General features: G+C 43.7%; 1 protein-coding gene across 3 annotated transcripts in view; it reads right to left on the bottom strand.

The window, feature by feature from the left end:
• APBA2 (amyloid beta precursor protein binding family A member 2) overlaps window positions 1-27,984 on the bottom strand; it is a 1,100,835-nt gene that overhangs the window by 1,002,161 nt on the left and 70,690 nt on the right. The gene's annotated exons all lie outside the window — the stretch shown is intronic.

The following is a 27,984-nucleotide window of genomic DNA, read 5'->3' as shown; positions in this document are numbered from 1 at the left end:
CCAATGTTAAAATTAAATACACGTTCTCAACAAATGATCTAAAACGTACTCTAAGTACTTATGTTAATACAATTATGCATTATATTAAAAACCTTTTTCATTACCATCAATCTGGAGTCAAGAGAACTGGGAACCAGCTCATTCAAGTGTAGATATGCGCTAATCCTAGACAAATGGCAGAGAGGAATGGTACATATATATATATACTACTATTATAAAGGAAGAACTTTGAAGCTTTGAGGCGGGTAAACTCGGGAACCACAGCGCCAATCTACACACCCGATACATCGTTGTAATCGTCAGGGTGTGCAGATGGACATAGGCTATATAAACGTAATAAATATATGTTATTTAAAAAATTTACTGAAAAAAAAAGTAGTCCCTTGGAAGAAGCGCCGTCCGCGACGTGCGTGCCCGACGTGAGGAGCGCGGGGAGGAGCGGCATCCAGGAGCGCGAGGAGGACCGGCGGACATGGCGCGGGGAGGAGCGGTGAGGAGCGGCGGACAAGCGGTGAGGAGCGGCGGACAGGCAGGGAGGAGCGGTGAGCGGCGGATGAAGTAGGTTATTTATTTATTTATTTAGGAGCGGTGAGCGGCGGAAAAATGAAGCAAAAATGAAAATCGTGAGCAAGAGGAAGCAAACGGAGCATTACAAAAGTGAGCCAAACGTGCATTACAGGAGGAAAAAGTTACGTGTGCAGGTTACAAAAGCGTACAAAGTAAACATAGAGGTATAATACTGCAATATATGGAGGAAGGCTCCGGGGGACCCACGGAAAAACGTCTGGGCGGGCGGGGGCCCTAAAGCCTAATTGCTCCCGGACAACGTCGGGACGGGCTGCTAGTGTTATATAAAGACTGCGGACCTGATTCACAAAGGTAAACTTACACTTTTGTGTAAGTTTAAGACTGTGTGCTCTTCACAAAGATAAGACAGTCCTGTCTTTTAATGTGCTGAGACATTGCACTCGTAAATATACTACTCATAAAATAGCTTTGTAAATAGAAAACAATTGTAAACTTACACAAAAGTGTTACTTTTGCTTTCGTGAAACAGACCCACAGTGAACAAGTGATTAGAGATGTAGCTTGGGCTCAGAGGGTGGAAGTGGACTGTATCTATGTATGTATATTGTATTTGTGTACGGAAGCTTAAAGAAAAAGAAGCGGTGCACTTATTCCATCTTCAATGCCCAGTTCTGTAGCATCGAAGTAGGAAGTATGGCCCTGGGAATTCACACTGGGGTCACCACACCGGTTAAGAACAGTGTTATTGCTCTTGCTAGGGTGCACAACCATAGGGTCCTTCTGGCCCAGTTTGTTCCACCTGGGTGGGGGTTTGGCTCAGACTTCTGACATATAACAGCATTCTGGGCAAAGAAGAATACTAATGCCAGGTCTGTATGGGGCACAACGCCAGGCGAAGGAAAGCATTACCCACTTGTTATTCAGACCCACTGAAGCATTCTTCTCCAAGCTAACTTGTCGTGATAAAAGACTATTTTAATGTAGGATGCACATTTGTGTTCATTTCAGTGCGCATGAGCCAGAAAGTTACTTTGAGGATTACCTCCAATATTTGTCTTGTATGTTTTTTGGATGGCAGTAAACCATTTGCTACACTCCAGTCAAGCGGCAATAGAAATTACCATGTGTATCAGTGCTTTGCAGCCGCATAGAATGTGCTTAGTTTTGGTTTGCAAACACTAATTAGAAGGTAACTGCTAAATCTCTGACACATGGAAGATGGCAAAAGATAAAGAAACACTGAACAATTGTGTTTCTACCATACAAATGCAATTGCTATAGAAAATGAATTTGAAAGAACTGGTAACTGAATGAGTAGCTATCAATAGTGCAGCCAGTACAGTGTCACAATGACCCACGGGTGTTATGGGCTTTTGCACCCTAATTATAGCTTCCTTTCCCACCCAAACAGGGGCAACTGGTGCAATCGAGCCCATGGTGCAACAGTGAACTGGATACGGATGAAGATAGGACCCACACAGTGCCTAAAGGACAGTTTGCCCCCTCAAGCATTCTCCAGGAGGCTGCAGTCAGCACTGGATGGGCAGCCATGACCCAACCATGTTCCTGTGGCGGTATCCTAGCAGTAGGGGCTGGTGTAAGGGAAATGTGATGGGACAGCGCAGGGCGGTAGAAGAGGGGGCAGTGCGTGGGGCTGAAACAATAAAAAAAATTTACCTTTCAATCTACTGTGTGCCGGTCTTCTCCTCTGGACACAGACTGAAGCTCCCAGTTCCCCCTGTGGTCAATCCCTCGGCTGCTCTCACTATGTGAGCAGTGTCAGGATTGGGCGGAGCAGACTTGCTTTGCGTGCCATCGGGAGATGCGAATTTGTGCCTGCTGATCTCTCCACCCAGGCGCACAACTGAGTTGGAGAGATGTCAGTGCACATGGTGAATTGGTTGGACTGACAGCAGGGTGCACCACTCTTCCTCTCCCTGCTGCAGTGCTGTGGCCCGCCCCTAAAACTCAGCCACAGGATGAAAAATAAAACGATCTGCATTAAGATCATTTCATTTTTCGTTTGCCTCTGCGAGCGGTGAGGCGATGCTCCTGTATCATAGTAGCAATCTCCTGCAGTGTGGACCGTTTTGTCATTTTTGCCAGGGCCGCTATTGATGTTTCAGTCCTGCCCCGACCAGAATATGAGAGTGAGAAGTTATTTTCAACTAAAAGCAGAGAGCACTGCATAGAAATGCTACATGTGGAAGAATAAAGAACATCTACAGCCATTGTACTAGAAGAGCTTTGTTATGAGCGCGAGCTGCGCCCTGCAGCACTGTGTAGCAGTTCAGAACACTGTTCAGGTACAACACAAGACAAATTGGAGACAAAATCCACTTCCCCATAACTTTCATTTGGGAAAGGCAATCAATCCTCACCATTTTCTGCAAGCATAATTACCTTTCGTTTTTCTCTGCGACAGAATAACAATTCAGATGCCCAAAGGGAATACTTTTTCACGTCCTTGGCCCCTGGCACACAGTAATGGCAAGAAGGTTTCATTTATCTGAAGCAAATCTAGCTCAAGTGAGGCTTCCTTCACATTTAAGTAGCAAATTATTTTTCAATATTGCTCCCCTGGAGACCATTACTCCTGAAAGGTGTTCGCTGCTGTTGCAAATGTGCTCATCTTTACACAAGACCGTGACAAATCCATGCAAATGCATAATCCATTCCACCTTGGCTATACCATGGCGTCGGTGCACTGCTACACTGACAGTGCCACTGCTAAGTGTTCCAATCCTTATCAAACTCACTATACTATACAGTGGGACAGACAGACCGACAGATCCTGAACACACATACAAGAAAAAATGTAATTAAAAGATGGCGGATGCTAAAACTATTTCTATGTAAATAAACATGCAAAACGTTTCAGTGAAACAGATCATCTTTTTGAGTGTCACACAACTATTTTGATTTATTTTGTGCTGGCATATTCACACTGGAGCACCTTCAGACTTCCATTTTGTTTCAGTGTGCAAGTGCACTGTCTCTAATACATGGCACACTGGCGCTCGACCAGTGACGCCGCAAAACTCTGTAGGCATCTGCCAACACGATTGGAGGAGACGTCCCGTCTTCGGCAGCAACACTCATTGCTTGGCTACCCTATCTTGCTCACTCACCCAGTCCTGGTTTTCTGCTCTCCCGGAGGTAGCGGTTCCCCGGCAGTGTTGCGTCTACACCGAGGCGAGGCAGCCAGGACCTAGGAGTCTCCAGCCAGGAGGTTCCCTCAAGCCTCTCCCAGCCTGCTGCAGCCCGCAGCAGATCCCCCTCTTTCTTCTATCTCACAGCGGGGGGCAGCAAGGCAGGGACAGCGAAGGCAGCGAGCGCCGTGGGACGCTGATCGGGACGCTGAGCTCTGGGATCACGGAAACGCGGTGAGTGCAGTGAGCGAGCGCTGCAAGCGCGTCTCAGAGCGGCTCCCAGTAGCCTCCCAGCAGTGCTCAGTTAGTCCAGAAAAGAGGAGGAGAGGTCGGTATTCTCTGGAACTTTGCTGGCATTCTGCAGCTCCTCACATCTCCCCGCTGCCCCCCGCATCTGTCTGCCGGGGGGGGGCAGCGGTCATGAGCTAAAGCTGGCACAGGTCGCCAGGATAAGCACCAGGATAGGCACAGGTTGCCAGGATAAGCAGCAGGATAAGCACTGTCAACTCCAGCTGTGCCTGCTTGGACTCTGCCGCAACAGAGCAAACAGCGGCACAGGGCAGACTCAGAGCAGAGAGACAGAGAGGTGAGGAGAGGAGAGACAGAGGATGTTCTATGAGACTAAGACTCAGAGCAAACTTTAGAGCAAGGGTTCAAGTAGGCCCGGGGCCTGGGCACTCCTCAGCTCCTGTTTAGTACCCCCAGGAATAGGAGTGTCTGGAGTGTTGAAGGACAGTTGCTGAGCCCCTGCTGAGCCCTGCTGGAGGGCTGAAATCTATCTGCAATCCAACGGACCCAGATGGCCCAATGAGGTCGGGAAGAACGAGAGAGGTCATGCCGCCCAAATCAAAGGGGAAAAAAGGAAAGAAACTAAATCCCAGCACTCAGGATAACGCCGAACAAAAACTCATTGCAACCGAGCAAGACCAGAGTGAGACAATAGCATGGACGCAACCTATCAGCGCCACAAGCTCTTACCAACCCAAGATCTGTACAAAGTTTAATTTTCTAAGGGATGCAGGGTCAGTTCTCTTTTCCAGCAATGCAACCCTTAAAGGCCTGCAATCGTCACTGCTACCCCTACCCATACAAACGCAAGTACCCGTCCCAAGCCTTTTGCCCCTAGACAAAAGCGGGGCACCACAGCAACAAGGCCAGCAATTCGAGCTCAAACATTAATCGCCAACACACCCCGCGGGGGCGAAAGAGGCTGGCAGCACATCCCCAGCGGCTTCCGCAGGAATGCCTGGCAACTTAGGCTGCTCCCCAACAAAAACTGGCCGACAAGGCAGCACTCAGAGGAGTGCGACTGCAGAAGACATGCCCCAAAAACCAGCAGATCCCCCGTCACAACTTGATGCCAGAGTCGAAGACTGGGCCACCAAATAAACCAAGGTCCAGAGCAAAGCCAGCACAGACTCAAGGAGAGAAGATGAGGAACAAATCAGTGACATTAACCCCAGCCCTACAACCAGCATGATGATAAGAAGCTATAGCACCCTATCAAAACAACAGATCACGCAAACATAAAATCATCACCAATCCCACCGCTCCTCGCTCAAGGAAGTGCGCCTAACCAACATGGAGAAGCATGTGCAGGGATACCATACCTAGGACAGAAAGAGGAGGGAATGGCGACCATATCCTACTTAAACACACAAGAATGGGAAGATATGCTTGCCACATACACTCCAGACCAGGAACAAAGGGCGCACTCTCTCCAAGACTCTCCCCAAGAGTCTCCCCGGAACTCTTTCTCAGCAGAACAAAACATTAAAAGCACAAAGGAAAATGTATACAGAAAGGAACAAAACACTGGCACTTGGACATCATTACTAAACATAATATAACTAGCCGTCGAAGCACTGCAATATCAGTCAGAAAAGATGGAGATCCAATTAACACTTTTGAACACGCTGGCAGTCTTCACTGCAGGCATCGACGAAAAACTGGGAAATCTGAACGGCCTGATAACATGAGCGCAAGCAAACACTTACTTCAGCTGTAACTGCGACCAGGTTGTTGACAAATTATCCACCTTGCCCTCAAAGCTAAGTGGCCTGATAAAGGATATAAAATGTGTAACAGCAGAAAACTCAATAAAAGACGAGGGCATCTCCAACAGCATGGGGGAATAATCAACAGCAAAACAACTGGTAATACACCTAAAGGCAACCTTGAGGCGTATATTGGGAACACGGGAAGGCCCGATGATGGAGGGCTTCCAAAACTCAATGCCAAACAACGCCGCCATCAGAAAAGGAAAGGGCGCAACCAAAAGCCCCACACAAACGTAACAAAATACTTCCCTATCTTCTTAGGTCCACAGAACAAACATGACACTAACTCCAGAGATGCAAGCTTTACAAATCAGGCACAACTGTTTCCAACCACTTCCAAACACCTCCTGGTACAGGGAACAACCCCAAAACATCCAATTGCAATCAGGGCATTCACGGAAACTGGAGAAGAAAAAGGACAAGGACCCCCATTAGGGGACAATACAGAACACACAGAAGCGAATAGACAAGAAACCATAACCACTCTTCCAATAACAAAATCTGACAGAGGTCACAACCAACAGTCAATACACAGCCAAGACTTGAGGGGAGAAATAAGCTGAAGCAAGCATAACCAAGATAAGGGAGCAGGAGCACCCAGCCACAGGATTCAAACCATCAGGCGTAGTGAGCTGCCCGCTGTCACTCTTAATAAGAAAGCAGATCACCAAAGGGAGGAAAGAAGGGGCCTAGGGACCGAATGGCATTCTACCTGCCCTGTTCAAAGTCAAGAGTAAAGATTGGGGGGATATCCTGCAACCTCTCTTTCTGGAAATCAGGCTGCTAAACAGAATACCAGAATCCTGGAGGGGCTCGACAATGGTCCCAATTCACAAAATAGGAGACAAGGCCGAGCCCAACAACTATCGTTTAGTAGCTCTGATCAATATTGAAGCAAAATATTTTGTGGGCACAATATTAGAGGAGCTCACACTCTGGGGTGAGACGAATCAGATTATACCGCGGAATCAGACCGGTTTCCGCAAAATGACTAGCACATCTACAAATATCCTCGCAACCTCTCTAATAATTGACGCAGCAAAAGGTTCCAAGTTACCTCTACACCTGTGTTATATTGGCTTCAGTGATGCCTTTGATAATATAGAGAGAAGTAGACTGTGGGGGAAACTGGCACGATGGGGCATTCCACAGACTAATCTAAACATGCTGATGCTTCTACACACGGACACCTGGGTGCAGGAGAAACTAGGTGGTGGCACCCACCTCTCCTCAAAAGTCCCCACAACAAAATAACTGAAACCGGGTTGTGTTCTTGCACTAACCCTGTTCAATTTATTCATGGCTGACCTCCCAAAGGTGCTTGACGCCTGTAACTCCCATTCTCCAAGGGTAGGAGAGAGAACTTTAACCAATCTCATGTACGCAGATGGAGTAGTTCTGCTTAGTCACACTCACGTCCTGCTTCCAAACCTATTGACGGAAATGCAGAAATACGCAACAGAAAACAACTTAAAAATAAACCTGAGCAGGACCCGGACAATGTCAATAAATAACAAAAAGAACTCACAGAGGAACTGGTTTCTTGGCGGCATTAAAATCAACCCAGCTTGTGAGTACAAGTATCTAGGAGTCATATTCGACAAGGAAGGGTCGTTTTGGCACCAGAAAGAGGAAATAAGAAGGAAAGGTCTGCTGACCGCCCTGACGATGAAAAACCTTGCAAACCAAATTGATGGGACTGACTCTGACCCTGGTATTGAAGGTATCTCAGGCCAAACTTCTCCCCACGATCACTTATGGCAGCGAGACGATGCGGGGAAGAGACGCTAAGGAGCTGGATAGCACGCAGGTTAAAGCTTATAGAACTATGTTCTGTCTTCCGTCCTACACATCACCCGCTCAAATAAGGCTAGCGTTTGGCCTTCAACAACAAGTCTTAGCAAGGTATGGCGCTTACATCATCTGCTGGCATAAGATAAGAAGCGCCACTATATACACGCTAAACTATCTGTTGTGGCACGACATACAACACAGGGAGTTCTCTCAGGCAAGAAACCACCTTCAGTTAGCCTTGGAATCTTCCAAACTTTCTGGACTTTGGGATGCGCAACCTTGCTATCATTACTTTAAAAAACGAGTCTGTAAAAACATAAAACTAATCTCCTTACTAGAGGACAAGGCGAGCTTCTCGAAAAGATCTCATGCCTGGATGACTCTCAACTTCTACAAATCACTCACCTCACAACCATAATTTAACCAGGGCTATCCTAGGGTCATACAAATGAACTTCCTAAGGTACAGACTTGGGATCCTTCCATGCACCCAGCATCTACCACCATGGCTGAGGACAAAAGGACAAAATACTTGCAGGCTGTGTAACATCAATAATGGTTACATTCTACATTTAATTTGCCTATGCAAGAACTGCACCAAGCTCGGCAACAGCTCCTAAAAGAACCTCTTAAACAGAAAGGCATCCGCACTAGAAGGAAAGCAGTGCTGGCCTGCTTAAACCCAGTAAACATCCAACTAAACTTCAGATTGGTAAAATTCCTGAAGATGGCTGAACAAAAAATGCCAAAAATACCAAAAAATGTTCCATAAAGCCTGCTGCCGTAAGCTGACTAGCAGACGGGAAAAAGGACTTAGCGGAACCACATTAAGGATGCCTACCAGCAGCAGAGGGACAAATCTTGCAACAAGTTGAGACAATTTGAACGATGCGACAAATGGGCAAGTATGGCTGGAGTAAGGAAAATCCGAGACAAGCACATCACAGCATCCAGCGACCCAATGACTTTCCTTACCAAGCATAACCTAACTGTGATTTTAAACTGCAATGAATTTTCCACCTTTGGCTTTTAACTGGTTTTAACAACAATGTTTTAGAAATTTTAAAGTGTCATTATTGCAACGGTTTATATTTACTATGCAAAAATAAATAAAACTTAAACTAATACATGGGCTAAAATTGGGCACACGTAGTTAGTGATTGAATTTTTAGGTAAGGCCACAGTTAGTTGTCATAGGAAAGTGCTCCAGTGGTATAAATGTAGAGTGCCACATGTGTGCAACAGTGTACATTTACCCCTCTAACAGGGATGACTAGAAAGCATACTTCAGGTTCAACATTATAAGTGTTCTGCCATTAGTGAAATCTATATTTATGCATTAGTTAAGCTATCCCTAACGTGCCATGTAGCCCATACGGCTAAGTGGTTAATGTATAAAAGGACATGGTTAATATTAAAACTGTTGTATCCCTACAGCCTTTTGGATTTGTTACAGTGCAAATCTGCTCTCTGTTTTTAGTATCTCAGGTACCCGCCAATAGCAGCAGAGTTCAGAAATTAAGGTCTGAAGCGATCCCTGTGCCAAGACGTGAATCTTCTGAAATGTTGTTTTCCGTCTAGGACTGCCAATCAAGATTCTCTCAATGGTTTGGCCTGTAATTAATTGGGCAGTCTAGGGAATGAACCTTAAAATCTATTGGCTCTAATTTTTGTATTTAAAAAATGGAGCACACTTAGGTCCCATGGTGGTAGCATTGGTATGCAAAAATGGTTTTAAATGTATGCTGTATGCATGCTTGCAGATAAGTGTGTTCAAGAGAGAGCAAGTATGCATATTTTTGAGAAAATGTTTTTGTATATGTAAATAGGTGTGAGTGACAGCGAGTAAGAGAAAGCCATAGGTAATGAGTGAGATTGTGTGAGGTTGAGTCCCATATTTACTAATCTTTGATCAAGGCATCAATGCACCAAAGTTGCTAAGCTGCCTTGTGTCAAACGGGGCGAGAAAAAATGCACCACATCTAATAAGATATATTAAGATATGGTAAATATTTTCTCTCCTCATGCTCTCTCACACTTTTGCTGGCCATGCGCAAATGCACATACACTTTTGCTAGAGTGTAAAGTGTGTGAATTTCCTGAAGCATAGGTTTTGTACTTGAAGGGGGCCCTTCTAGAGCAAAAACTATGCTTTAAGGCTTTTCCCACTTTCAATGTGTGCTCTATAATGCAGCACACATGCAAATTTGGAAACATTTCACCCTCTAATGCCTGCCTGAAGGAGGCATAAGAGTTTGGTGCAAATTCCTGTCTACCCGTATTTGGAGATGGGGATTTGCATAAAAACCCACGGGTGGTTGCATGGGAACACCCATTGGCCACCCATGGAGCGTACTCTTGATACAGAATAATGCAAAACAGCGCAGAGCTCAACTTTGCATTACTTTGCAATACTATCCAAGCAAATCTCAATTGTTGTGTAGTGTACTCATTTTAGAATCATGTGGCATGCCTGTCTGGAATATAAATCATGGTCAGGCTTAATATGATGTCACTTCCTGTGATGTCATTATGCTCAACAGGTATGTGATGTCACTTCCAGTACCCCAGGCATTTTGGTGAAACAACGCCAATGGATGCCTCATTGGGTCTACTGATGACCAATGTTTCTTTCAGGCCCTGTGGCCTGGCTATAAACCTGTGTTTTTACACATTTGCTATTCCTTAATGAATCCAAAAGCTAGTGGAAGTCTTTATAAAGACATTTTCTATGTGACATCATTAAATTGCTGTGGATAAATTTCACATAGGTTTGTGAATTTTGTGTACTCATTTTAGAGACATGTTGCTTTTAATTGTTTAATGAAAACTACAGTATTAGGTTTTTATTTAATCTAAAAAGCAATAAAGGTTTAAAGAACAGAGCTGAACTGTATATCCCTACAGCGACTAGTTACAAACTGCTGTTTTTACTGCACAGAGTGTTGCGGGTTGTATGATAGCAAGCAGAATTAAGGCTATCGAGAGGTGGGCTTATTGAGCAACAAGGCAACCCCGAGGAATTTGGATACGGAATCGTTACAGATTCTGATTAAAAGTTAATTTTACTATCTCAAGTCAGGAAGAAGGACAAAATGATTTCAAATAAATATCGAAATAAATTTGGAATTGATGAAGAATCTGGATTTTGTTAAAAAAGATAGAAAGGCAAATTTGTAAAAACCTACTTTGTGCTGCCTGAAGGTTTTGGTTTTAGGCTAGAACTTCTACTAGTATGGATTATCCTATGTAATAAACAGGGAATTCTGTAGATAAATACCATTTGATAAATGATTGTTAGAACTGGGGGTCTGGTGTAGGCACCACTGTCCAAATAGGGACCCTTGCTTCTAGTCAGGGTAAGAAGGATACACTCTTCAGATTACCCCTGCTCACCCCCTTGGTAGCTTGGCACGAGCAGTCACGCTCATCGAAGGCAATGTGCTAAGTATTTGTAAACACACTCGCAGTAACACAGTGAAAACACCACAAACTGACTCCGCAACAGTTTAGAAAAATAAAGGTATTTTAATCTAAACTACACAAGACTAAAACGACAAAAATCCAACATACACAGTTCAAGAATATGGTTTCAAATGAGTTCTTGAGGTTGCGTTAAAATAATCCACAGTTGCGTCTCGTTTTAGCCAACACTACCTTTAGATGCGACAAAAGTTCCAAGTGAAAGCTTTAGCGTTGAAAAGCAAGCGATGCGTCACTCCTGAGACCCTGGGGAGGCGATGCGACAACCCCGCTGGACATAGCGGGCGTGTTGCGGTGACTCCCGTCTGTATAGGGAGGGATGCGATACCTTGCGTGGATTCCGGCGCACAGGTTTTGGTGGAAACGGCTCGCAAAAGGTACGATGCGACGATCTTCGGGGTGGCGACGATCTCCGGTGGGGCGACAATGCGCGGCTCAGTGGTGATCTTCTCCTCTCTCGGCCCCTCGATGCAATGGCTCTGCGACGACTCTCGCAGCGACGTGAGCAAGCAAGCAGTGCTACCATCTCACCCAGTGACGACAGGCTCTGCGACGATACTTGCAGCGATGGTAATCTTCCCGCACCTGAATGGTGTGTCCCGCAAACGAAGGATGCGACGACTCTGGCAGCGGCAACAGGCACTGCGATGATCTCCGCCTTCGTAGCGGCGGGAATTTCCTCACACTGACGGGGATGCGCTCTGCAAGCGAGCAATGCGATAAACCTTGCAGAAAGTTCTTTAAAATCTTATTTTCCAGCTTCCCAACACAGGTACAAGTTCCAGAGGCACCACAACTGGCCCAAGCACTCTAGGACGGACGGAACTCTCTCAGCAGAGTTCAGGGAAGCTGGGGGTGAAGTCCTTTTGTTCCTGGGACTTCCTTACAGGGAGCCAGCTCTTCTTCAGGCCCTTGGAGATTCCTTCAAGCAAGGGGACACAGCACAAAGCAAAGTCCTTCCCCTCTCCTTGGCAGCAAAACAAATGCAGGTCAGTCCAGCAAAGCAACAGCAGGACAGTCTTCCTTCTTCAGTCTTCCAGCTTTCTCCTTGGCAGAGGTTCCTTCTTAATTCCAGGATGATCTGATTTTCTGTAGTCTGGGGTCCTATACTTATACTCCTAAAAGTCTTTGTTCCCTTTGTGCCGGAGGGCTCTGAGCCCGGTCTGAACCAGTTCTGGGTGTTCCTTGATCACTTTGTTTTCCTGTCCTCTCCTTTCCTTTCAGAGAGGGGCAGGATCGTCAGCCGCCCAGCAGGAGGTGGAGCCAGCATTGTGGAGGGAAAGCACAGCCCTGGAGCACTTTGTTGACATGATTCCTTCTCTCCTTTTACAGTGCAGGGCAGAGACATCAGACGCACCACAGGGGGTGGAGCCAGCACTTTTGGGGGGCAGGCACACTCCTATTCAGGTCCCAGGTGCAACTCCTCCCTCCCATCTAGATGCAGATATCTCTATTCACCACTGGGTTGACTCATTCTGTCTCCTGGAATCCCTCAGCCCGGTCACTCACAAACCAGACAGTCAATTCACAAACAGGCCAAGGCACACAGAAAGGTCAGCCACTTTCTAAAGTGCTGTTCTCAAACACAGGAATTAAAAACCACCTTTCCTAAAAGATGTGTTATTAAATTCTGAGTTCAGGGATACCAGACTTTTATGTCCTACCTTGCTCCTATGGGAAGATATGCAGGTAGCCACTGTACCCCACATTCCCCTTGATTGCCTATGGGCAAGGTAGCCTTACAATAGTGAAACACGAAAATGGCTGTCATTCACTACCAGAACATGTCACCTGCACTAGCACATGCTCCACACTGCACCCCGCCCAAGGGGGCACCTTGGGCCTTCCATAGGGGAGACAGATGTGCACAGAAAGGGAAGGGTTAGGCCTGGTCAGTGGGGACACTGACCAGGAAGACATGGCAGTTCACAGACTGTACACAGGCACTGCGGTGGCAGGCCTGAGACACCATTTTAGGGCTACTCATGTGGATGGCACAATCAGTGCTGCAGGCCCACTAGTAGCCCTGGCACACTCAGGGTACTTTTCTAGGGACTTCTTGGTGATACAAATATGCCAATCATAGAGAACCAATTACAATAACAATTTACACAGAGAGCATATGCACTTTAGCACTGGTCAGCAGTGGTAAAGTGCCCAGAGTCCTATTGCCAACAACCACAGGTCAGGAAAAACAAGGGAGGAAGAAGCAAACAGTTTGAGGCTAACCCTGCAGAAAGGGGCATTTCCAACTATGATGATTAGGACTTTGCTTTAATATAACCACACAATTTTTCAATGAATCAATCTACATGAGTGATTAACAAAAGAAAGTAGAGAAACAGAAATGAGGTAAACTGAAAGAAATACAATTTCTCGTCAGGCATACTGCTTGTTAATGCAAACAATATGTATCTTTATATTTGTTGTAAGCTGAAGTTGTGCTTGAACTATCATACCATTGTATGTTGCTTTAACATGATAGGATGTCAAGGAAAGGAGAGAAAACAAAGAATTCTTGTAATGGGAAGCAACCATGGTTGTTATTTTCCACACTAGCACTAGAGATGTGAAATCTTCATACAACAATATGCAATATTGTATTCACATTCATATCGGAGGATGTCACATCCTCTTTTTTACAGTTTCACCATTATCAGCATCATAATTCATAAGAACTACTACTCCTTCCTTGTAAGCTAGTCTGATCAGTGCCTGCAACATATTTTTATTCACTTGTGGATGCAAGAAAATCTATCTGTGCTTAACTATTCGACCAGTGAAAGAACACATCCAAGAACACCTAAGGTAAATCAAAAGTAATGATCCAAAATACCACATATGTCAATGTAGATCAATTAAACTGTTTGCAAAATGAAGATTGGCAATATGAAATTTGCAGCAATCTGTAAAATTAAAGGTAACCAAGGAGGGTTACAGTGTGGGACAAAGGTTTTGGATATACAAATATAGGATCTGTTAGAGATGGAATTAATAAGGATGAAGAGGTACATTCATTTTTCTAAATCTAAATAGTTACAACTATCTTTTCATAAGTAATCAAGAAGACATCATAACGGTTAACGCTGAAAAATGTTAGGTTTTGTTTTTAAACATGCATTTGGCCAATTCAAAACTTTGCCCATCCGGATTATAGAAGTTCAATTTGCTGCATATGAATAAGCTACAAATGAGTGGTATAGCGTAAGTCAACAACTTGAGGCTGTGTTCAATAATCCTCATCACTTAGGTTGTTTATGGCAATATGCTTGGGACATGTTTTCTTCCTTACCTTTTTTTAACTTGCTCATTATAACTTTGTGAGTGTAATTTATTGCTGAATATTACGAGGAGGAACAGAGGCTTGGCAAGTCAAGCATACAGGCCCCAACCTATTATGCAAAACAAAGGAGTATGCTGTATCTATGAGAGGTGGGGGGATTCCAAGGCACGTTTTATCCTTTATAATTTTACAACAAAAGCTTGATCTTAAAGATCTCTCCCTAGAGGAGAAGACGTTGAGATTGTGCTGGAATCGCAGTCAACGTAGGGCTGGAGTGATACATCCCTATGCGCCCGAAATCCCGTTGGGGATGGTTACAGCATTACCCCACTGTGGCGATTGGATTTCCTTAATGGACTGGAAGCAAGCAGGGGTCCAGGTACTTGGGGACTTATATGAGGACGGGGAATTGCTGTCCTATCAGGCACTGCAGGAGAGGTATGATCTTCCTGGGGGAGATTTCTTGCTACACGCAGTGCTGGTTTATGCAATACGGACACATTGGAGGGAAGGGCTTGCAGAACCCAAAACAACAATGGCATGCCAGTATGTAGTGATGGCAGCAGGAACTTTTAAAGCAGTCACGTGCCTCTACTCCAGGAAGTTAAATGAGGCACCACTGGATGCCTTGCGACTAAAATGGGAGGCAGGCATCGGGAAGCCCATACCGGAGACTTCATGGGAACATATACTACATAGGGCTTGGAAAAGTACGAGGAACGCAAGGTTTCAACTGGTACATTTCTTTATACTACACAGGGCATATTTGGCGCTGGGTAGGATTAGGAAGTATTTTAAGGTGGAGGATGCAGCTTGCCCTCGGTGCACGAGTGAAGGGGTGGAGCTGGAACACATGCTGTGGGAGTGCCCTAAACTGGGGGATTATTGGGAAGAAAGGGGCAAGCATATTGAATGTAGTCACTGAGCGACGCTTAACTTTTGACATGGCAGCATGTATACTGCCTTGGTTCCCTCATACTTCCAAGACAAAGGTGACAAGTAAATTTGTGGATATGGGGTTACTGCTAGCAAAAAGGGAAATAACAAGGCACTGGAAGTCAAAAGAGGGCCCCAACAGCAAGAGATGGAAGGCTGAGCTGCAAAAATGGGCTAGTAGCAAGAGTGTTCTCAGATTTCAGCAGGCCCGACGTCTGAATAATGAGAAGGCACTAGATTCTGCAAACATGTGGGAGACGCTGGTACAATCTTTGTCTGATCACCAATCAGATGAGGAGCAGGGGGGATATTATGCACGGGGAAGACCCCCTATATGCACATTGTGGGAAACCTTGGATTGCAGTTGAATCACAAAATGCGATTTGAATTTGGTGCTTAATGTAATACACACCAGTGGGGAGAGAGAGGGAGGGGCCTGAGTTGGGGTTAGGGGTAGTCTTAGTAAGATGATTGAGATTCGCGGCACTGAGAAATATCGTATGGCTATATATGAACCGCCTGGTCCTTACTATATTGAACTCGGATGTATTATTTGATGGTTTGTGTATGTTGTGCTGGGGAGGGACTACTATCTGGCTTGGTGTGCGAAGATTTTGGATAGTACAGTATTTTGTACTTTGTTGATATGAAACTAATAAAATATGTTTTAAAAAAAATTGTTCTTTTGCCTTTTTCTCCCTGTTTTGCTTACCTTAAATAAAAAGATGACTAAAAAATATATATATATCCTCAGCATCTGTGCCTATAAGGTTCAACAATAGAGTTTTTTCTGAGGACTAATAGCATCACCATTAATAGCCAGCAAATAGTTCCTAAAACCCTAGCCCTTTCTCCCACTTCATGCCGGGTTGATTGGGCCCCTTAATAAATGATGGTGGTGAGTTCCCGCAAACATTGCTCACATTAAACTAATCAAATATACTGCAGAAAGATCCACCAACAATGAAACGCTAACCAACAAAGTTGTTGGTAAAAGACAGAACAACTAAAAAGAAAAACAAATTATTATCGCAGAACCCAACGTACACCAGCAAAAAATGTCTTGTCACTTCTTCACTTAAATATAGAATGCCTCATCCTCCCTGTTAGTTCCTGTCATAGCACTTCAAAATAAATGTGCGTGCTGCATAGGACATAGTGAGCGCATCACTGAACTGCTCCTTGTCGGCCACAGTAAACTTCCCTGTCGGGCTCTGCCATATCCCTCCAATCAGAATGTGTGCACTGCACAAAAAACAATGTGCGTGTCACTAAACCTCCCCTTGTCGGATTTCATTGCCGAGGATGCAGTGTGTGTGTCACTGAACATCATGCACAACCAATAAATTTGAAGCTGCTGATGTGTTGTTGATGACGCCGGTGATAGCGGTGCTTGCTCCTCCTCTCGCACCTCCGGTCGTGCCACCCTTCTCACGTACTGCTAATTACTCCAAAAACTCTGTAAACTATATGATCTGCTACTCTCAATCTCTCATTTCCCTCACAGCAGTTCTGCTTCTTTTGGTCTCCATAAACTGCGCTTAAATAAACTGAGGTTTCCGCAAGTGCGTGTTCACATACAAAGTAGCTTCGCAACTCTGCTGAAGATGCCAGATTCCAAAAGGACACCCCAAACACCAGCCAACAACTTCCAACAGCTGGACTACGTATATGAAATCAGTAAGTTGCTCCTTGTCTGCACTTGAAATTGGCAATTCAAACAGCTGATGACTTTACAAATTTGGTCCATTGCCAATATATAGTAGTGAAGACTCCAAAACTACAGTTGATTTAGTAAGTACTTTGAAGAAGCATCCATACACTAAGAGAGTAGCAGTGCAACTGACACTCTGAACTGCACATAGAACATAGAATGCATATTGAAAAATAAAAACCTATGACTAATAACATTGAATGCATAAAACAGAAAGTTAGGCTAGCTAATCAACTAGTGTAAGTGCATCCTAACTCGTATCAGAACATTCAATAGAAGACATAAATAAAACAAAGGATGTTCTACTCAAGAATGAACCTAACTACAGGTACTTTCTCAGCATCCTGCCATGCATTGCGGTTACCTGAACTTTGGTTTTGCACCAGTCCCTCGTGACCTCAAGTAACCTTTTGACCGCTAGTGACTTGTAAGCACTATTTTTGCATTTAATCTTTAAAAATACCTAGTTTGACTTCTACTGATTGGATTTTTGTCGTTTTGGTCTTATTTTTCTAAGATAAATATTCTTAATTTTTCTAAAAATATGTGGTCTTTTTGTGGTGTAATCTTTGTGTGACTGTGTGTGTGTGTGTTGTACAAATACTTTACACATTGCCTCTTTAGATAAGCATGACTGCTCTGTGCCAAACTACCAGAGGGTGACAGAAGGTTATCTTTTAGAGTGTATCTAGCTCACCCTGACTAGAGTGGTGTTCCCTGCGTGGCCTGGGTGAAAACCTCAGGAAATCAGGAATCCCATTTCTACCACAAAGTAGGCAAAGAACGCCTTAAACCACATCATATTTGATGAGAAGTATCACACTTTTCTTTGATCAGAGATCAAGTGATTCCTCTCCCCGGTTATCAATATAGATTCTAAATTGTCTAGCCACTACTGCAAGAATGTATTGTGACTTTCCATCTGCACGATCAGAAAAAAATGCACCTTTCACTGCATTTGTGCACTTGGTGAAATCTAACAAATAAAATGGACTTGCAGAAAAATGTACCTTCCGTCCACCAAGAGGACCTCCAAATCTGTTTGCCCTAGGAAACATCCCATCCCGAGGAGAACCATCATCTGTATCATAACATAGTGTTTAAAAAGATATTACTAAACAATCCCTATTTAAATCAAATATAGCTTGCATCGCAACATAACCTGAAGAATTAATTAATAACTCGTTATGTGCTGCAAAGCTTATTTATAACCATGAAGAGGATGTATGAAGATGTGAAAACTTGATAGGTCCTTGGGAAATAAAAAGGTGAAGTGTTTTATAGTAACTGCTGCATAAAGTTTCTAATGTAAGGACATGGCACTGGACGTTGATGCATTACTAGGAGCTGTAATAGGAATACTTTTTTCTAACAATGATGAGCCCTGAATCCCCTGGATTCAAGTTTGTGAAAATGCGTCCTCACTAAGATAGACGTAATACTACACTGTGATGCCTGCCTCTTTATCACGCAAGAAAAGAGCTGCTAGCCACAGAACATTTTTAAATGAAAGCTTCATTCATTGCACTTCTCAGCTCAGCAGCCTCCTCGCTGCTTAGCGGATCTGCTTCAAAGACAGCAATATCTTTGGACTGGTACCAACATCCACCATTGTTAACCATTCAGAGAGCGTCAGCGACGTTGTTCTAATTTTATTTGTATCTTGCTAATATAAAGCTGAGGGCTGGCCGAGCTGGAAACCACCGGCATCCTCTGCTGCGCATTTCCTACGGCTGTCTTCCGTTTCAACTAACAGAGGCAGCGCCTCGTCTCCCTGTATTTTGTCTTCCTATAAAGACAGCCTTCGGAAATTCTATCGGCCCATCAGTAAACAGTACAATCAGTGCATTTACCTTACAATAAAAATTGAGTAGACTATAACTTGTCAATGAAATTAGAACAAATTATTTATTTTCCTCGGCCAAAAACCCCCACTTGCTAATCAGCTGTTTAATTAGCTAGGGTATTTAAATATCTCTCTGAAACCCCTGAAGTTGCAATCTGCCCAATCCTGCTTTTCTGTACGGGGTTTGCTGCATTTTGACTCAGAGTACTGTGAAAAATCTGAACACCGTTTGACTCCTTGGTGGGGGACACAATACTGTGGCTGTGCCGTAGAATAGAGATAAACAATGTTTGGATTTTTTATCAGGATAATAAAAATATCAAACAGGGATAGGCTCATTACTGGGACACAGAACAGTATACCCGCGCCCTGAAAAGAAGCAGAAATTGTCTTTTTTTTTTCTTAGCCTAATAAATTGCATCCGGCTACTTGCTCAGGCTAGGACATATAGTTTCTCAATCTCACAATGCTTCTCATGTACAAGGAAGTATTGTCAGATAAACGAGCTGTGTAAAATTAACAAGAAGTTGGGGCCACCCCTGGGTCGTTCTGTTGGATGGGTGGAAATGAGCTAAGATGGAAGGGGCTGGACTGCTCTTACCACTCTCGATCACACTTCACGCCTCCCAACCTCTGGAAAAAGATTGAGCATGTAAGAAATTGGGTTTTTTGTTTAAATATATTTTTTATTTTCCAATTTACGCACCTTTGGGCATTGTACAATATTGATCATTAATCATTACTTAAATTGTCATTAATTCATGCGATTCATAGATATACAGAAATATATATATATACACAAGATCTAATACAGTACAGTAATCAATACATTTCATTATCCTATATTATATACAAAGAAAGAGAGAAAAAAAGAACCAAAAAACCTTATGACCTTACCCCTACCAATTTCATTCTGGTTTCACCCTAATCCCTCCTTCCATCTCTTTATAGGGTCCCAGATTCTCAGCCCCATCATTTTCCCTCTCCTTCCTTTTCGAGCATATATATTCTTTTCCATATTATATGCTGTTAATAAATTAGCTAGCCAGTTTTGCATTGTCGGCGGATTCTTATCCAGCCAGGCTCTAGCTATTATTAGCCTATATATCGCCATTGCCACAAATATGAATTCCCGCTGTACACCATCATCATCCCTACCTACCCCTAGTAGTATCCATGATGGGGTAAGTTTAATTCGGATCGCTAATATTCTGTCTAGAAATCCCTCAATATCCCTGAGCAGCGTATGTAGTTGTGGACAGGTGGCAAATATATGTATATTATCAGCTGCTATGACATTACATCTCGGACAGGTGGTTCCTGTGGTACCTCCCCATTGAGAAATCCTGGCTGGAGTAAAGTAAAGTGAATATATAGTTTTATAGTGCTGAGACTGGAGGGGAGATGCACACAATACCGTTCGACCTAAATCTAATGAATCCTGAAACCAACTTTTTTCCCCGTCTAATTTCTCAGCCCATTTATTACTGTATTTTTCTAGGTCATCGACTATCTCCTTTATCAAACTTGCATAAAAGGAGCGAATGGATCGATCCCCTGCTAATCTTATTTTTTCCAAAATTTCAGTTTTATTAAATCCTACTGGTCCCCCCAGTTTATTAGCAAGAAAGCTCCTGATCTGGAGGTACTTAAAAATATCTCTCTGTCTCAGATCATACTTATTTCTAAGGTCCACAAATTGAATCATCCCCTCCGGTTTCAAGATATCTCCAATTTGTACAATACCTTTTTCAGCCCAATCCAGCATAATTTGATCTCCAAATATTTCCGGGGGGAATTACTTATTTTTATACAGTCTAACATACCGGTTATATCTCCCCAGTTTGGACTTTTTTAAAAAGACATTCCATAATTTGACAGCAGCCAAAATTGTCTTAAATTTCGTTCTTTTAAAATATCCATAGTCTATACAGTTTAGGAAACAGTTTCTAACATCCACCCCTACTACAGCTGTATATATTTTTGTGGAGAAGCTATTAACTCTTAGATCACAATCATTCCCACCTATCAACCCCTGCATAAATTGCAGGGTAGCTGCCATATAATAGAGTCTAAAATCTGGGGCACCCCACCCGCCCCTCTCTCTAGGTAGGGTCATAAACCTGTAAGCCCTGCGTGTCTTGCCCTGTGCCCAGATAAATCTGTTGCACATAGCCTCTAGGGCGTTAAACCAACTAGCTTCAAAATATAAAGGGATTGATCTAAAAAAGTAAAGAAACTTGGGCAGTATTAGCATTTTAATTACATTGGTACACCCCACCAGTGACAGTGGTGGGGTGTACCAAAGAAATTGGGTTGTTAGTTGAAAGTTGTGGAATCCCCACTCTAATAATAAACACAACCCATGTCAAGGTGAGCCACAAAAGTTACTAATAAAACCTATGTTTAACCCTCTGCTAGCTTGGACCAAAAGTAGTTGGACTGAAGTTAAAGGCAGTGAGTAAAGTATTTATGCAGCATGCAAAAATCCACTCAGCAGAACCAGCGACATGAGGTTTTAAAGATTCTAGGATAAAATAGAGCCAACAAACACACAAAGTACCAATCACAGATATCTGGTTGCACTCCACTGGGGGAAAGTCTCAAGTTTAGAACACCACAATATACCGGTCAGGTCCAATACAGAGACCAATTTAGTCCAATTGAAGAGCTCCCTTCTCAAATCTGGTGTGAAGGGTGTCTTTTGTGTTGGCAAAAGCTGTGAGTAGGAGGCTGTTGACATGAGAAGCAGGCTGAGCGTCGTGGATGGTCACTGCTATAGTGGAGTTTCGCATTGTTTGATCATCTGGGACAGTTGCTGTTGGTGCGAGGCGCAGGGCCCTCATGAGCTTCATGTTGGCGATCGTTGAGGGGGGGTAGACTCTTGGCATGAAGAGGTCACTTTGCAGTCACAAGGAACACAGTATTTCTGTTTCTTCGCGTTTTGAGTAGTTCACAAAGATGCCAGCCAAGGGTCCAGGAACTGGGGGCACCTCTTGGGGATCAGAATACACTCCAGTAGAGGCTAGTGAAGAGTGGAGTGTGTGTAAATGAAACTGTGACATCCAGAATTATAAAAAGGTAGTTTACTTTATTCCATGCAGAGGAGCCCATGTGCTGCAGGTCTCTCTCCAGTGGTTCCCAACAGCAACTGACAGAGTCAGGGTTGGTAACCATGGAGAAGGAATGCAGAATGCTGAGACCATGACAAATGTAAATCATAACATGTTGCTTTACATATTAACTGTCAATCAGTTAGGTACCTATAGTTGAGCTGGTAAAAGACTAATGTTTTAACACTACAGACAGCAGCAGGGTTCAGGCACATCCAGGCAGATCCAGTTTGTGCTGATCAGCTGGTTGAGTCAAGAAGCCAGTTGTGTCCCTGTAGGTCACACAGGAGGTCAGCCAACTGACCCTTGGAGTCCCTCTGGGTAGCCTGGGCTCAAGTACGCATTCAGTAGGTCAGACCCTATGCAGAATTTTCCACAGGTCCAGGAGTATTCTGATGAGTGGTTCTGGTGGTCCCACTTTTATACCTGGTGCCAGTCTTTGGGTGGGGGAAATACTTGACCTTTTCCCAAAACTGGTTCTGATGAGTTCTTCCCCTGATCCTGGCTCCAAACTGCGTAGGGTGACAAAGGCAAGGGCAGGTCTGGAGTCAGCTTCCTTTGTGTGTTCTGCAGGCAGAGCCTTTCGAAATGTGATCAGGGCAGGGCACAACTCTCCAGTCATTCTGTTAGAAAGACGATCTCCCCACACTTCCTTTGTCTAACTGTCTGGGAGCAAAACACAACTCAATACAGCAAAGCCATTCAGGACCCTGGCAGAAAGGCACAGTAGGTTTAAGCAGAAAAATGCCAACTTTCTAAAAGTAGCATTTTCAGTATTGTAGCTTAAAATCTAACTTTACCATTTAAGACGATTTTAAATTACAATTCATTTGAGTGTAAACAACATATCCCTATCTGATATCAGGCTGAAGTTAGCACTTATTAAGTGTGATAAGGTAACCCAGTGTTATTCTACGGGAGAGATAGCCTTACAAAAGTGGAAAATAACCTACGTTTTTTATTGTCAGTTCGTAAAACTTAAACATACATGTCCTACTTCTTAAACACCATGTTCCCTATCCTATCAGCCTTTAGGGCCTACCTTAGGGATGACTTATGTATTAAAAAAAGGTGTAGGCCTATCAAACGATTTCTTTTGTCAGATTGAAATGGCAGTTTAAAACTGCAGGGGCAGGCCTGCAACATGCTTTAGAAGGCTAATTTAGTGGGTGGCGCAATGTGTGCTGCTGTCCACTTAGGGGCCGATTCCGATCCGGGTCGGAAGGGCACCGAAAGTAATCAGGCCAGAAAAACTACGAGCCATACGCGTGTTTTTCGCCTGACTCGTGCACCTGTACGAGCGAGCAAGTACGATGCGAGCTATGTGAAAATCACCGACCGAGTCGTTTCTGGGTCCGAACTGCTCCGTACGTCTCAGCCGTAAGCTAACAGTGGCGTGCAATGGATGCAATTTAAGACCGAGCCAGTACGGTGCACGTGTCGGTGCGAGCCGAGTGTCCGGCTCGCAAAACATTTGGGAAATTGCCTTAGGGGGTCTGCGTCGGACCCCCTGTCACCCGCAGCTCAGTGACTAGGACACAGGGGGAGACCCAAGGGTCTCCCCAACACAGGCATGTACGGTGCGGATGGCACCAACGCATACCCACTGTAGGGGGCGCCCTTGCGTGAGACGTACCCATTCAGTCAATGGGAGCCCGTGTACGCGTCGTATGACCGGCTCCCATTGACTTCTATGGGAGTCCGACCGAACCGAGTCCGGCAGCATATGGCCGCATCGTACTCGCTCTGTCGGACTGCAGGACTCCGGCTCGGTCGGAAAACACTCCGGATCCAGCTCGGTCAGAGAGCTTTCTGACCCAGATCGGCCCCTAAGTAGCACTTAATTTTACAGTCCCATTACTAGGGACTTATAAGAAAATTAAAATGTGTCAATTAGGAGTAGGCCATTTTTAACTATGTGTAAAGGAGAGAGCATAAACACGTTAGCACTGGTTGGCATAAGTAGAGTCCTTATCCCACCAAAAACATGTTGAATAAATTAAGGGAATGAAGCAAAAGTGTAAGGGAATACCATGTCAGGGATGTCCGGTCTATCAGGGCAGGGAGGGCTTTTTTCGGGATGAGCAGAAACAGGGACAAATGCCCTTAGCTCCTAATCTAGTTTGTCCAGCGGCCTGACTCTGGTATGAACCTGGGAGGAGAAAGGTAATCCCTTCCTGTCTTTCCAATATACGTGTGATGTCAAAAGTGATGTCACATGCATATTAATGAGGCAGCCCAGAGGTGATCCTTGGGTCACTTCATTCCGGAGTTTGTCAGTGACAAGAATGGATCAGGCACTAGCAAACTCTTTCCCAACACCCCCACTAGCAAGAAAGAGGAGATTGTCTCCCATTGGGGCATGGGGAGAAATTAATATATTTTTTTTCTAGATAAAGGTACCCAGTCAGAAGGAGGCTAAAAACATCTATATACATATATAAAGAGCTGCAACATTTTCCAATGTATACATACATTTAAAGGGAAGGAAAGGGGTAAAATAATAAATCAGTAGCTTCAAATTGCTGTTTGCAATATATAGGTAAATGTGACATTTTCTTATGAAGTAACCTAGTCATGATTAACAGTTAATTTTTCACAATTTTGTTTATGGAAGCGCTAAGCAGTTATTTCAATATTTCTTTTTAACCAAATATGGTTCATAGTTGAAGTTAAATTAAATTATCAGTCGATTCATTTGAGATGGTGAAGCAGACATACATAGACAAAAAAGGGTCTGAAATGAGTGTTGGCTTTTGAGATGGTTATTGCAGCAAGAGACTTTGGGGGAGAAGTTTAATGAAACAGGGATCCCTTTCCGGCAATAATTTCTGCTCCTAGTAGAGAAGGGAAGATGTTCCCACATGTCATATGGGGTAGATCCTGATTTCTATAGGATACGAGCTCAGGGCGGCTAGCTCTAAACAAAGGAGCCTTAATCCTGCCAGGCTTCTGAAATGGTTTGCTGGAAAGCATACAGTAACATCTGCAAAAATGAGCAGGCTTACTGATGAGAATTCTGCCGGGAATATCACCCATCACTAGCTAGCATATAGTATGAAAATGCAGTACTCCGACAGCTCATCAGAACACGCCTCTCCAAAGGACAGTTGGATGGTCTCCTGTACTAACTCAGGGACACAAAAAAATGGAAGAACGGCGTTGCTGCGTATGAGAAAACCAGCTGCCCCATTGGGAGGGCAGCACTGAGGTTTGGCTGGAAGGAGACCTCGGACCCTAGGAGCCTCCAATGGAAGTCTTGGAGCATTGAGAAAGATCTGGACTTTCACACTATTTAAAAGAAATTGGGTAATTGCTATAACAGGCAACAAGGGTAGGCTCAATTTCCTTTCTGACCGCTGCACCCAGAAGATTGTCAGGAAAATTGAAATCATCTGTATGTACCTGCCTGCAAGATAACAGACTCTGCCCTCGAATCCTCTGCAAAGAGAGACAGTTTGCTGATTAGTTTTCCTTGTTTTGTCTTTAGTGTATGAATCAACTTTGGTCTCAGTTTTTGGTAATGAACATAGAACACCATTTTTCCTAAACTCATTTTCTGACTTAAAAACATGCTTTATGAACTTTACTGGGTGGTTTCTTGACTTTATATTTTTGCTTCTGTTTAAGTCTATTACAGATTTCTCTGGGGAAGCATCTGTTGCTTGTGTCATAGGTACCAGGTTCTGAGCAGAGTTTTTCAGTAGTGTGCTATAACCTAGAAAGATGGTGTCTTAATAATTTGGTGGAGCAAGTCCATTTCATTCCAAATTATGAATTTTCCTTCTCACACACCAAATATGATGCACAAGTCTGGCATTTAATGCAGACTTTATAAATGATAAACAAACGTAGCAGCCATGAAATTGCTGAGCAATGGTTAACGACAGGAGCTACCAAGTAACTGGTTTCCTGCCTTCTGAATGATGAGTGAAACTGAAGCATTTAGGAGGTAATTGGAGGTTAAGATGAAACACTTGGCATCTCAAACTCCACTTGCTATTCCTCCTTGATTAGTATTAGTTGATTCAGAAGTGCAAGCAAAAGCACAAGAGGCCCGACACCAACTGTGGAAAAAATATTGCACTATATTGTTAGATATTGAAGCCAAATAAAGACAGAACAGTGTTTGCACCCACCAACTATTCATTTTGATCTATATATTGAACAGTTACCTGGGGAATGCTTTAAAGAAACACTGAAACATGCAAAGGTTTGTCACTCAGCCTGTCGAGCAGCATAGCAAGGCTCTCTCATTGTAAAGAATGTACTATGTACTAACGAAACACTATCCTCACTAGGATTTTAAGGTGGATTCTAGTTTATTGTGTTCTGTTTGAAATGTAAAATCTTCAGACTAATTTTGAAGACTATAAACTGAAAAAAACATTTTTAAAAAGCCATTAGGCAGAATAAATGTATAGGATATTTGTTACATGCTCCAATTCTGCACTTCACTTTAACACATTGGAAATAAGCAAGCTTGAAATGTTTGTGAACAATTTAAGCTTCGATTGATCCTATTTCATGCGCATCAAAATGTAAAGTAGAGTTTTAGAACAATGAGCACAAAGCCAGAATCTCATTGAGGTAGTATCCATTATGCAAATTGAAGTGGAAGTGTGAACATCAATTTACTTTATATGTAAATTTCAGGTTCAATTGCATTGGGTATTTGAAACTGATCCATACCATCAATTGATCACTTCAGGGTGTAAGGAGGACGAAGGCTGTTAGGCCTATGGATGCAACATTTGGAGCAAGGAGTAGGATGGACACCGGAAGATAAAAAGAAGGAACAAGCAAAAAAAATAGTACCAAAAAGGCATCACAAATTCTGCAGTATTCTGCAAATGCTGCTAATTTTTATGTAATACAACCAGGGTTTCCAATGCCCTCTTAGGGTCCCTTGCATGAGCAGGATTACTTCGAATAGGTCAGAGGAAGTTGTTGGGTTTATATTTTCACTTACAGTCAGCAAAAATGCTAGAGTAACTTCTGCCACTCTCCGCTTGTCCTGATATAAATCCATATATACAAGATTTTCTGCCAACCCCAGCACTACCAAGTCTGTGCTCTTAGTACCAGAGTTTGAAATTGGCAAGGCGAAGTGGATATTCTTGTGACCAAGGGGCCTTCAGATATGCCAAATGGCCCTGATAGGTCCACACATTTCTGGGCCCCAAGATAATTGCTTATATTCACAGACTTAACAGATTGAGGTGTTTGTTGTGTTACATTACCATCTTTTGCTGCAAATAAGTGTTTTGTTACAAACTTCCTTATTGATTCCAATAAAGGAGACCTGGGCTAATTGTGTTTTTTGGGGGGTGTAAGTAAATCCTGTTTCTGTACCCTTATGTTGACGGTTCACAACAGGATCGCTCTTTCCTTGTTTGGAGGGGCTGCTTTTTTCCTTCACTTTATAGTCCGGTCGGGTATTATTAGACTTTAATATATGCTTGGTAATTTCAGAACTCTCCATATAACCCTGTCTGTTGTAGGACAGGTCACCGAAACCGAGGACTTTACATAGGTAGCACTTGTACACCACAATGACAACTGTCCTGACACTGTTCTCACTGGTTATACAATCCACAGGGCTTTGGAGCTTATTTATTAATAAGCAATTTACCAGATATTCAGTCCACAACTTATCTATGAGAGAGTACAAACAATAAGAGTCTATGCAAGGAAGTCAGGAAGGGAGCAGTGCAATTTAAGGGCCAAACGCCCAAAGCCCTAGAACCACATCACTCACCCAGCTCCTTCAGAATAGGCAATGGGGGCTCTAATCGAACCTTACAAGATTTTCCTCACTACTCCTTGTGCTTACTTCACACCTCATTCTACACTCCGAGTGCGTTCTTTAAACCTCCTTGCTTGTTACTCAGCAGTATTTGCAAAGATCCACTGGGCTGGAGGCAAATATACTGTGTGCGAGGGGGCACAAGTCGTACCAGCCTAATGCCGGCCGCCTCTGTCGCCACGAGGATGGTAAGTGCCTAGTGCACTTTGCCAACTACAGGACCTACTTCTCCGTCAGAAAGCTGTGGCTAGCAAGGATGCCGAGACC

This window comes from Lissotriton helveticus, chromosome 3_2, assembly GCF_964261635.1.
Source record: "Lissotriton helveticus chromosome 3_2, aLisHel1.1, whole genome shotgun sequence".
Classification (NCBI taxonomy): Eukaryota; Metazoa; Chordata; class Amphibia; order Caudata; family Salamandridae; genus Lissotriton; species Lissotriton helveticus.
This window is presented reverse-complemented; position numbering and strand designations above follow the sequence as displayed.